The sequence below is a fragment of the Oryx dammah genome, unplaced genomic scaffold, assembly GCF_014754425.2.
Source record: "Oryx dammah isolate SB20612 unplaced genomic scaffold, SCBI_Odam_1.1 HiC_scaffold_11, whole genome shotgun sequence".
Lineage (NCBI taxonomy): Eukaryota > Metazoa > Chordata > Mammalia > Artiodactyla > Bovidae > Oryx > Oryx dammah.
The window spans coordinates 15616865-15628933 of NW_024070195.1; the positions used below are offsets into that span (position 1 = coordinate 15616865).

Genomic DNA, 12069 nt, shown 5'->3' on the forward strand with positions numbered 1-12069 from the left:
CGGCCACCCGGAGAGCCTTGCCTGCGCGGTCTGTGCTTCGGAGAAGTTTGGGGCCTGAGGGGTGGGCGCGATGCTCGAGGTGGGAATCTGTCCTCGGCGCCCCTGGACCAAGTCGCGCAGCGCCTGCAGCAACAGGTAGCCCCGAGGGGTGGAGGTCTCGGTGGGCCCCTGAGCTGGGCTTCCTCCTCGGGATTAGAGGCAGTTCCCAAGGGACAGAATGGGTGGGGGTGGGCGGGGGGTGGAGTGGGGGAGCAGACTTTTCTAACACTTCTTGATGCCCCTTTGAGTTCTTTTGGTGTGCCGGGTGGAGGGGGTGATCCCCGTGGAGGAGCCAGGATGGAGAACCCAGGGCGCAGCCCACCTCTAGTTGTCTAAGCGCCTGGATCTTCTGGGGTGGACCCCTTTACCGGTCTCATCTGGTCTCTCTCGGGATGAGGGGAAACTGACAAGAAACTCGATGCTAAAGTGGATTGCTCACATTGATTGGCAGGGAAAGTGCAAACAAAGAGGTGCATCTCCCGGAAACAATGATTTTGGAGATTCCTCTCTCTCTCTCCCCCCTCCCGGTAGACTTGAGCGCGTTAGACTGGGAGTCAGTAAAAGGGAGGTGGGTGTGGAGGGGCCCAGACGGGCATCTCCCGGGGAAAGTTTCGAGCGAGCTGGTGGGCGGAGAGGGTCGGGGCAGAGTTGCCACGAGCTGCGGCCGGAGCCGCCCCGGCTCGCCTCCTAGGTTTCCGAGCCGGGCGGGAGATGCGGGGAGAGGGAGGGGGCGGGGAGCGGAGGGGAGGGAGAGAGGAAGAAGGGGTGAGAGGAGAAACCTGCCGCCGCTCGCCGCCTCTTTGTCTGCTCCGGGGCTTGGAACAAAAGGGGGAACTCTGATGAACTCTCTCTCCGCCCCTCTCCCCCGGACGCGCGGGTATCTCCCTCTCGCAACTTTGCCGCCGCGACTTTCTCCGCTGTCAGGCCGCACAAAAGTGTCCGAGCGCCTCGAGGACCGCGACAAGGGAAGTGTCTCTTCAAAGTGCGACCAAGTGGGGAAGAAGGTGAGTGGGGACTGTGGTCTTATTTACCTCTCTCCCCCGCGATGCTCCCGGCTTCCCCGCCCTTGGGAGGACGGAGGAGCCATCCGGTGGCGAAGTTTGGCCAAGTTGTATATCCTTTCCCCCAACCCCCGGGTCCCTACTCTTTTGTTCCTTAAGGAACTTGCACAGATTGTTTTATTTGTTTATTTCTCATAGGCAAGAGCCAGGCGGGCATTTCTCTTAAGTGCCTCTTTATATGAGGCGCTGGGGAAATGGGGGAAGGGTGTCTCGAGGGGGGCATTGCCTCGCCTATCTCCCAGCTGCGCACAGACCCGAGGGAAGCATGCCGCGATGGTTGGGGTTGTGCCGGGTCTCACCCCCACCCCAGCTCTGACTTTGGTCCTGCGAAGGCAAGAGATCGGGAAGCGGGGGGCCCTTCTCTCAGCGTTTTTATAACTTAACTGTCTGCGGAGCGCTGTGCCGATTCCTACGCACCATACCCAAAGCTACAACAATAGAACGCAGAAGAGGTGTGACTGGTAGGGGATGGGACCTTGTGTTTGTGGTCCAGGGGATTAGAGCGAGCTGGTAAGAGTTGAGAAAGTTTTCTTTGGGGGCAAGGTAGGGAGGAGGAAGAAGCCACAGGTTCTCGACTTGTCAGAGATGCAGGGATGCAGGGATGGGCCTGGACCACTAGTTAGGAGTCCGCCATCCCGTCCGCCCCTTTCAGTTTCACGACCCACCCAGGATAACCTATGCGGTCCTGGCCATCCAGCATCACCTCTCTCACTTCTCGCGGCCCCCCACCCGCCCCAATTTAATGTGTTTGAATAGAAAGGGGACCGCGAGCGCCAGAAGCTCCGCAGACCCAGCGGCCCGCCCCGCCTTTTGTGTTTTAACCTTTTGTTTCTGTCTGCCACGCCCGCCCAAAAGAGGGAAGGCTGTTGGAGCTTCTGCGGGGTGGAGACGCAGCGCGACTCCCTCAGCGTTTACGGGCACAAGGAGACTCCCTAACTTTGTTTCTCAAGTAGCGTCAACTTCACAGTGTTTTTAGGTTGGTTCTGGCTCAGATGAGGCAAAGTCTGCATCACTAGTACACTTCTACACTTTCTAGGACATGTCTTTCCGCCCTTTCGCACTTGACCACAAAAGTTGTTTATCTGCCCCGTCCCTTGGTTCATATTTAGGGACAGAAGTTGAGAGTTTGTTGAAAGTGAACAAAGGTAGCATGTTCTAGCCATGTTTGAATACTAGGAATGTGTGGAACAGGGCTCCTGAACTGGAAAATGCAAATTTAGGTCATTATCTTCAGGTATGTTTTGTGAGATGGTTCCAAATACCAAGGTGATGTATCACGGCTCTCCTTTCCTATCCCCACCCCACACCCTTTGCCTTTATCGCCCGCCTTTTATGGTTTGACAGGACAGATGAACCATCAAACTGTGCTGCCATCAAATAACTGGAGGAAACAGCCAAAGACAATCTATTTGAACTTCTGAAAGTTATGATTTATAGAGAGTATCCATTATTAAAACCTGCAGCTAGAAATGATTCAGCTGCCAGAACTATGCAGGTTTTGAATTTTCATGTCAAAGAAATCTATTAATGCTAAAGTTACTTTTTTTTTTTTTTAAAAAAGAAACTGAGTGTGCTTGAAAGCTGACACTAATGAATTTCGATTGTATAGGTGTGATTACTGTGGTCAGCATCTAGAAAACATCAGAAGCGCTCCCACCTCCTCTGTGCTGTGTCCTCTTACTGGATCTTTCCATCAGTGAACACTGTGGAAGTACCATTACAACATCGTCATTCCTGAATGAAAAGTTGCCAAACTTTTTTCTTTGGAGTTGTTTCAAAGTTGTTGGGATTTTTGATGATGCCTTCCCTATGTGGATTACTACTGATTGAACACTGGGAATTCTCCATCTTAAAGAAGGTATGTTGCCTTTTAAATACTCTATAGGCACTTCGTTTGGGAGCTGGTGCTTATACCTTTAGAGAATTTTCTAGTTATTTTGAGCTGTTGCCTGTTCAAAGTGATTTATGACTTTAGAGTTCCTTGTTTTGTACTGGTTTTTGTAGGTTCACTTTCATTTGGGATGATGATTTGGGTACTTCTAAGGAAACTTTATTAATTTGACTGCCTTCAACGCTATCACTTATCATGAATGTGGTTATATAGTTACAAAGGAAAGTTATGTAACAATGATGGGTCTGATAGGTAGGTATTCTATTCTGTCTGTGATTGATTTTGCTTTTAAATATCACAGTGAACATTTCTATAGTAGCAGGACTTCTGTAGTTTGCATTCATTTTGGACACTCTTGATATTTCATTTTGGTAAATAAAATACAAAAGTGGCCAGAAGGAAATTAATTCCTACTAGCTGGGAGTCTATATAAAGTATAGTAAGTTCTATCAGAATAAAAACTTTACTGTGTGGTAACCAACAGAGGCTGAACATTTGTTTAATCTTTATGATATACATTAAGTTTTTATGGTGGTCGTTAAGAGTCTTATATTCCTTTTTTTACATCTTATAACTCATTCTTGATCATCTCTGTGAGAAAGCCATTCAAAGTTCACATGAATACTGTTGGTAGTATAAAAAGTATTTTGGTACAATATTTATTTCCCTTGTTCAGCAGTTGTTTGTCATGGAAAGTGAGAGTTTTCTTTGTTTAGGCTAGGTTGCTTTGAAATTATTTAAGTTTAGGATTTGATCCTCAAAATGATTCAAGTTCCAGGTAGTTTTAAGTGCTACAATTAGAGAATATCATTGATATATTACTGTCACTGAGAAATGATAAGGTCTGGTCAAAAAGATAATTGGGAATTGGAAATATTTTTATCCTGCTGTAAGTAAAACATCTTATAATTAGCTTCTGATTTAGTTGTAGAAACTTAGATAAACTGCTTCACCTGCCTGGACTTTGGTCTATCATCCATTCAATGAAGGGTTGGTTTAAAGAAACTTGAAGAACTCTTTTAGCTCTAAGATTTTATGATTTGTTGATTGCTTCTATAATTAAGGAGCATCCTCTCTTGGGAAGTTCATTTTTAAATTGTTCAACACTAGAGTTACTGATGTGGAAAACTTGTGTGTATTACTAACAATTATTTTCCTATAACTGTTTAGCTCAGGAAATATTAGATCAAGAAATAGGCTTTACAATTTCTGTGAAGTATACTTTCGACAAAGTGCATTGTATGAAGATGTCAGATTTCCTGAAACGTTTTCAGCAAAAGTTTATCTGCTGGAATGTTCTGAGGGGCTCTAAACTGCAAATTTCCCAGCAAATATTTTACCTACAAATTTATAAAGTGAATATGTTTGAATCTGTTCTAATGGCTACCCAGTGTTGGGCTCAAAGATTTAGAAACAGACTTTGCAATGCAGTGAAACAGACTCGAGTTTAAATCCTCATCTTGATAACCTGGGCCAGTTCATTAGCTTTCCCAGGTCTCAGTTTTCTCATTTGTAAGTGGGGATCATAGCACTTATCCCATGAAGTTGCTGTTGTGGGGAATGTATTTTTAAAACCCATGTGTGTAAGAAAAAGCTTAGCAAAGGGGTAAATATCTGTAAATATGTTTAGACATATATATTAAAAAAACCTACTACTATTGCCTTTCACAATGAATTGGTGATGTTTTGATACTTTCAACTTTCTTTGTTGACTGTCTTGCAAGTTTTAAGCCACATTAACCAAAAGTATTCACGGAAGTATTCAAAGTCAATTTGGATGGAAGCTTTCACATGTTAAGATGAGGTTTTTTTTTTTCTAAAATTATGTTCTATTCGAGTCTTTTATCCAGGTAAGCGTGAATTAATTCACTTCAACAAACATTTATTAAATCTTGTTATGTATAAGCATGTTGCTGAAGGTCATGACTTCCTCTTGGACTATGAGGCCTTTCCTTTTCCTTACAGAAATTTCTATAAATTGAGATAAGAGCAAGTTTCTAGAATTGATTTACACAAATTCTCTACTTTCAATGTTGTCAGTGAGGGGTAAACTTATAGTTTAAAAAATTTTGTTTGTTCACTTTTTAGTTATGATATAAAGTGATGGTTCAGTGATTTCTTGATGAGGAAATCAAGAACCACAGTGCATTTTCTGATATTAGTTTTTGATAGAATGGTTTTTATTTAAATCGAAAACTCACAGTTAGTATAAACAATGCTTCGAAGAATAGCGTATCATTGTGAAATGAAGTTTAAAGTCTTGGATTTTCATTTTCTAGATCTGTAATTTAGCAAAATACATCACCATTCCTGAGTGATTATTTAGTTTGAGGAAGATTATATTCATTTACACTTTGAAGTTTTTGGTGAGAATGTTAAAGTACTGCTCCTTCTCATTTGTAATTTACAAGCAGATAGTTGCCTTAAAATGATAATAATTAAAAAGAAAAATATGGAATAAATCAATATTAAAATGGGAAAATTTTTTTTTCTAGATGTATCCACAACTTTCTCTTTGTGGGCAACATCTGTTTTAATCAGCAAATTATATTCATTAGTATAGCAACTACTAATGTAATAATTTGTAATTACAGCATGTAAAAATCATGCATTCTTTAAAGTTTTCTGTGTGATATAATTCTTAGGCTAGAACCAAGTATACTTAATTACCTTAAGTATCCAATTTTATAGTTTTTGTTTTTAAAACTGTTTGTTGACATGGATTAATTTCAATTATTGAGACCAGAAGAATCTGCCAAGGTACTCATAAGAAACTTACATAGGAGGGAAATCTTAATGTTCAGCTCTGCCTTCCAGAATTATAAATGCAACACATACTAGGCATCTGATAAGTAAATGAGAAGCAAATTTTCTGACTTTTAAGTGTCAGTCATTTCTGAGAACTTTGATGGTTTTTCTGCCCTTTATTGTGGAAGGTACAAGTGGTTAGAAATATAAGTATCATGGACTTGTGAAGCCCATTTTGTGCATTCATTTGTTTCCTCATTCGTTCTTATAAGTAATATGGCATCTATGTGTCAGGCATTGCTCTACGCACTGAAGATACAAAAGAAATAAAAATTCTGGTACTGTTGGAGCTTTTACTAGTGACAGTAGAATATACGTTAAAAGACGGCAACTACTACTGAGAAAAACAAATCGAGAAAGAGCAGTGGGAAGTAAGAGGAAAGGATGGTCAGGAATGACCTCATGGAGAAGGTGACATTTGAGGAATGATATAAAGGAAGTGAAGGAATGATCCACGTGATAGCCGGAAGAAGAGCATCCAGGCAGAGGCAGGGCCAGCGTCTGGTTATCCACGGAAAGCAAGGTGGGAATGGTGGCTGGAGTGAGCTTAGCAAAGGGGATAGTGGTGGGAGGTGAGGTCAGAGAGGAAATAGGAGTATGGTGAGCAGATCACACGAATCCTTAAATCCCTTTGTGATTTTACACTGAGGGAGACAGGGTACCATTGAAGGCGTTTAACCAGTGATGGACCTGATATAACTAATGTCACACAGTGACTCTGATGGGTTTATTCAACAAGATCAAAGATGGGTAGGGCAGAAACAGAGAGACCATTTAGGAAGCAATTTCAGGTGTTAAGTGAGAGATGATGGCAACTTGGACGAGGATAAAAGCAGCACAGAGGCGGTGGGAAAGCGACTGGATTCTGAAGCTACTTTGGTTGGAGAATTTTTTGGTGGATTGGTTAGAAAGTATGGGAGAAAAAGTGGCATCACATCTGAAATATTTTTGACCCAAGCACCTGAACGGATCCCGTGTCCATGAACTGAGATGAAATGTGTACTTGGGATGGGGGAGACTGGGAGCTCAGTTTGGACACATTATGGTACTTTTAAAGCATCTAGGCAGTTTAATACACAGTTTTGATTTTCGGGGAAGAAATCTACAGATCCACATTAGTGAGTTGGAAGAAGTTAAATGCTGTTTAAAGCCATGAGAGAGGTTGAGATCACCAAGGGAGTGAGTATAGAAAGGAAAGCCTTGGGGCTAGATTCAGCAGTGGTGGAAGCCCAGTGAAGAGAGTGTGTCCAGGAAGAAGGCAAGGTTGTCTGGGACACGTGCTGCTGATGGATTGAGCAAGGTGACAGCTGAGAATAGACCTTCCAGGTTACGGTTTTGGGAGGTCAATGCTCATCGGTAGTTTTATCTAGAGCTGTTTTTATAAACGGTGAGAGATCATTTCTTTTTTCCTAATTTGTGTGGTCCATTACCTATTTTCAAAAAGTCTTCTTTATTCTAAATAAAAATTGTCAGTACTTTATAATTGATAAAATGCTCTCACTGGGACTTCCCTGGTGGTCCAGTGACTAAAACTACCCACTCCCAAGGCAAGCAGCCTGGGTTTGACCCCTAGTCAAAGAACTAGATTCTGCATGCCACAACTAAGAATCAGTGCAGCTAAATAAATATTTTTTAAAAAGTGCTCTTAATATGTTATCTTAGTTAAGTCTCATAATAGTCTGAGAGATGGGATGATAATATCTATGTTTATCTTACAGAAGAAGAAATTGAGACTCAAAAGTCTTAATTTGTTCAAAGTCACCCAAATATAAGATAGGACTGTTTTTTAACTTTGTACCCTTTGCCATTCACAATAGGGGTGACAGTCAGTAAAAAACAAACAAACATAAAAACGCTGGTAATAGTGCTATATACATGGTATAGGATTAAATCAGGGCAGCGAGTGTCTTTTGGAATCAAGGAAGACTTTTCCAAGTTGGGACTTAAAAGATGCCTAGCATTTTAACACAGAGTCAAAGGGAAGAACAAAGGCTTGGAGTGAATGTGGAAAAATGTGGAGGGATGAGACATGGGGTGTTAACTGGAATGTCTTTGGGGTGCTTACGCCATTTGATTCATGCTGAACATAAAAGAGAGTGGAGGAGAGACAGGCTGGAATGATGGCAAGTGCTGGTTCAAGCTTGGATTGAAATATGGTTTTAATAAAACAGCAACTAGGTGCCATCTTAAATATATCTCATGTCACATAAGATAGCAATATGCAACCTAGTTAGAACTGTTGGAACATATATATACATCACCACAAATGCATTCTTTGTCATTCAGGCTGCTCTAACCAAGTATCGTAGACTAGGTGGGATATAAGCAGAAATTTATTTGCGACAGTCCTGGAGGCTAAGCAGTCCAAGACCAAGGTGCCATGTCTGGTGAGGGCTGGCCTCCTGGTTCAAAGAGTCTGTCTTCTTCCTTGTCCTCACGTGGTGGAAGAGGCAAGGGGACGGGGAGCTCTTTATAAAGACATTAATCCCATTCACGAGGGCTCTACTCTCATGACCTGATCATCACCCAAAGACCCCCACCTTCAAATACTGTAATTCTGATGTTTTTAGGTTTCAACATATTCATGCTATAGATTGAAGTTTGTATCCCCGCCTAAATGCATATCTTCAAAATTCTATTCTTTCAAATTAAATGTGCACGTGAATCCTATATTACTGAAGAAACTCTGGTGCCTAGAGTGGGCTGTCATTCCCTTCTCCAGGGGATCTTCCTGACCCAGGGATCAAACCTGGGTCTTCTGGATTGCAGCCAGATTCTTTCCCATCTGAGCTACTCGGGAGGACCATCCATGTAAGGACATACTCTTTATCCATAGATCTAGCTTCTGTTCTGGGCTGTCTAGTTTGGCGAGCAGCTGTTCCGGACTGTTCTGAGGCTCCAGGGGTTCTTCTTGGTGTCCTTGAAGTCGGCCTCAGTGACCAGGTCCATGCCTCTTTCCCGTTGTCCTAGGATTGGTCTTAGCCTTCTGGGTCTTACAGCTTCAATAGGGAGAATGAGACTTCTCTAAAAGTCTAGAGCGGAAGTTGGCCAAGCTAGAGAGGCTTTGTTTCCTTTCCCTTGGTCTTGGCCTGTTTGAACTTGACCTTTTGATGGTGTGGGTATCTTTTCTGAGCGGCAGCAGTATACAGTTTTTATATTTTATTGTACTTATGTTTAAATGTCACCATTAAACACTGAGCATAAGTATATGCTGGCCTCTTGTTCAGATTTTCAAATTGTAAAGATGAATGGATGGAAAGCTTTATGGATGTGATGGATTAGACATTGAGGAATATATTAAATGAGTTGAGAGTCTCGAGTTTGGTAAAATTTGGTTTATACACAGTTATACATTTAGTGGCATAAGAAGACTAGGGACAGAAAGACAGATGTGAAACTTTGGGTTGCAATTGGAGGAAAAGCCTATAGGTTCTTTAATCAGGAGACTTCCTGAAAAGCAGGGGCTTTTCAGTACTAGAAGAAGGAAGAGAACTTGAACTTCCCTCGACACTCCACACCAGAAGTTCCAGTGCCTACACTTTGTGGCTCTCATTTTGTGTCCCTGGCGTTCAATTTGGTCTGGGCCTACGTCTTCATAGCTCCTGTTTGGACAGAAGGATGAACCCTAGATATTATGGGGAGACTGAGTACATAACTGAGTCCCTTTCAGTTCTTTCAGTGGGATGTGGGGAAGATGTAGAAGAAAGAAGTTGTCCCCAAGCTCTGAACACCCAAATGTGGGCACTTCTTGGCTCTTACTTTGTGAGTCGACCGCATGTTTCCAAGTTGGCAGTTTCCTGTCAAGTTCTATTTAGCCACCACCTAGGTTTGATCCCTGGGTTGGGAAGATCCCCTGGAGAAGGGAAAGGCTACCCACTCCAGTATTCTGGCCTGGAGAATTCCATGCACTGTATATCCATGGGGTCACAAAGAGAGACGACTGAGCGACTTTCACTTTCACCTTCAAATTGACATTCTGGAGAGCTGTTCCTTCCTGTCTGCCCTCTTCCCCTGGAAGAATCATGTACTGCTCTAGCCCATCAAGGATGCGAGTTCCTAATGGTGAGTTAGTATAGAGTGTCGGATCCTTTGGGGCTTGGCACAGTTAGTTACGTGACAACCCTGCTGAAATACAGCCTACTGTATTTGACTCAGTGATTATAATAAAGAGATGGTAATGTGACAAAAAATCCCTAGCCTATGCTTTCAGCTTCTTTTGTGTTTTGCAGATGAGTAGAATCAAAAAACTAAAAAAAAAGAAAGGCACTTGTTATCCTGTCTTTGGATAAATAAACACTGCTTCTGTCGTAATACATTTTCAGCATTTGTCTCAGTGTGGGAATTTGGGTGAAAGTTCATGGAATGTTTTTCTCCAAAAATTTCTGTTGAATTCTGCCCGACTCTGCAGCCAAATTCAAAATTCTCATTTGACTGTTATGATTAAACTAGTATACCTGAACAGACTGTGTAGGTTTCTAACTAAATGGCTGTAAGAGTGTATTTGAGATTCAAGCAGGATAACAAGAGCAAGAAGGATCATGTTCTTATTACTCTGTTGCCATATCCTTGTTGAGTGGGGTGGCCTCCTGAGTTCCCAGCCTTTGTGTGTGCTGAGGTTTCTGAAGCTAGGAATGGGTTTGGCTAACTCTGGCTTGGTATCCAGATCATCTTTGAAACATAGGAGGGGATCTAGGTGTCCAGAAAAGGAACTTAGTCTGGGCATCTTGTAATTCCTGTCTTATTTTATGACTCCTGGCTTTGCATCAGTTTAATTCTTATTTACCTACTGATTCAGCTTGCTATGCAAATTCCATGACTTACAGCACAGATTCAAATAGTTTATCTTTGCTTATCCTAGCCATTTGTGCTTCTCAGTTGTTTAAGTCATTGACCTTAACTCTGTCTGGTCATATCCTGCTACTGCTTCTTTTAAAAAATATTTATATGTTTATGTTTATTTATTTATTTGGCTGCTCTGGGTCTTAGTTGCAGCATGTGGGATCTAGTTTCCTGACCAGGGATTGAACCCGGGCTCCCTGCATTGGGAGTGCGGAGTCTAAGCCACTGGGCCACCAGGGAAGTCCTTTGCTATTTCTTTTTGTTGTTGGTTTTCACCTTCTTTAGACCTCAGTCCTCAGAACTGGTCAATTTTGGTGGCTCCTGGCTCACACCGGTGATCTGAGATTCTGCCTCCTGTTCTTATGGAATAATATTGGATCCTAATATGTTGCTAAAAAAGTAATCTAGTATATTTCCAAAATCAGAACTCTCCATTTGCTATCATTTCTGTTCTTTTCTAGGACATTACTTTGACTCAGATGTTGAAAATGACTGGTGAAGTACAGAGCTTCTCAGTCATCTAAAAAGAATTAAGCTGTGCTAAGTATCACTTTTAGGTCAAAGGTTTCTGAGTCTTTGGTGATGGGTGAGGACTATAGGGTGTCGTTCTTTATTAACAAGCCTATTGATTAACCCACATAAGGAATTCAGCTAGTAGCAAGCTACCTGAAACAAGTTACCTTAGTGGGAGACCTTCTGGAATCCTGAATAGCAGTAGGGCATTTTGTTTTGAGTTGCTTAAAACAACTCAGAATTAGCCTAATTTACAGATATCTGTTGACTGAAAGTCTCCTGAGGTAAAATTGGATGCTTTAGGAAGGGGCTGAATGCCTGGGTCCAGTGGAAGAGGGAGAATTTTCATGGTATATTCTTGGATATCATTTGAATTTTGAACTATGTGACTGTATTTTACCTAGTTGAAACCAAAGGATAAAGGGAAGAAAGGAAGGAAAGAAACTAATTACATCAATTAAATAATATTTCTAAGTCATGTGCTTATACAAAGCACTTTGCAGAACTCTTGGATGATAAAAGTATATAGTAAAAGGAACTCTTCAGAGATTCCTAGATCCTTAGTCTTCAGGGAAATGATCTCTAAAGCTGTCAACCACCCCATGAATTAGACACTGTTAGCCATATTTTGCAAGGGAGGGAATGGATGGTGTTAAGGGCAGAGCTGGGTATTGGACCCAGGTGTCTCTGATTGCAGACACTGTGCCATGTGGTTGTCTTTTAGCCTGGGCTACTACAACGAAATACTGCAGACTCTGTGGCTTTAAGACAGATGTTTATTTCTCCCAGTTCTGGAGGCTGGCAATCCAAGACCAAGGTGTGAGCAGGTCTGGTGTCTGGTGAGGGCCCTCTTCCTGTTTTGCTGATGGCTGCCTTCTTGCTGTATCCTCACTTGATGGAGAGAGGTCTCTGGTCTCT

At 42.3% G+C, this 12069-nt stretch overlaps 1 long non-coding RNA gene across 1 annotated transcript in view; it reads left to right on the forward strand.

The window, feature by feature from the left end:
* The first annotated feature begins 801 nt into the window (after positions 1-801).
* The window catches only part of LOC120870293, a 179567-nt gene continuing 168299 nt past the window's right edge, over positions 802-12069 (forward strand). The window contains exons 1-2 of the long non-coding RNA XR_005722765.1: positions 802-1043; positions 2710-2958. This is a non-coding gene — a long non-coding RNA (uncharacterized LOC120870293). The remainder of the gene's footprint in view (positions 1044-2709; positions 2959-12069) is intronic.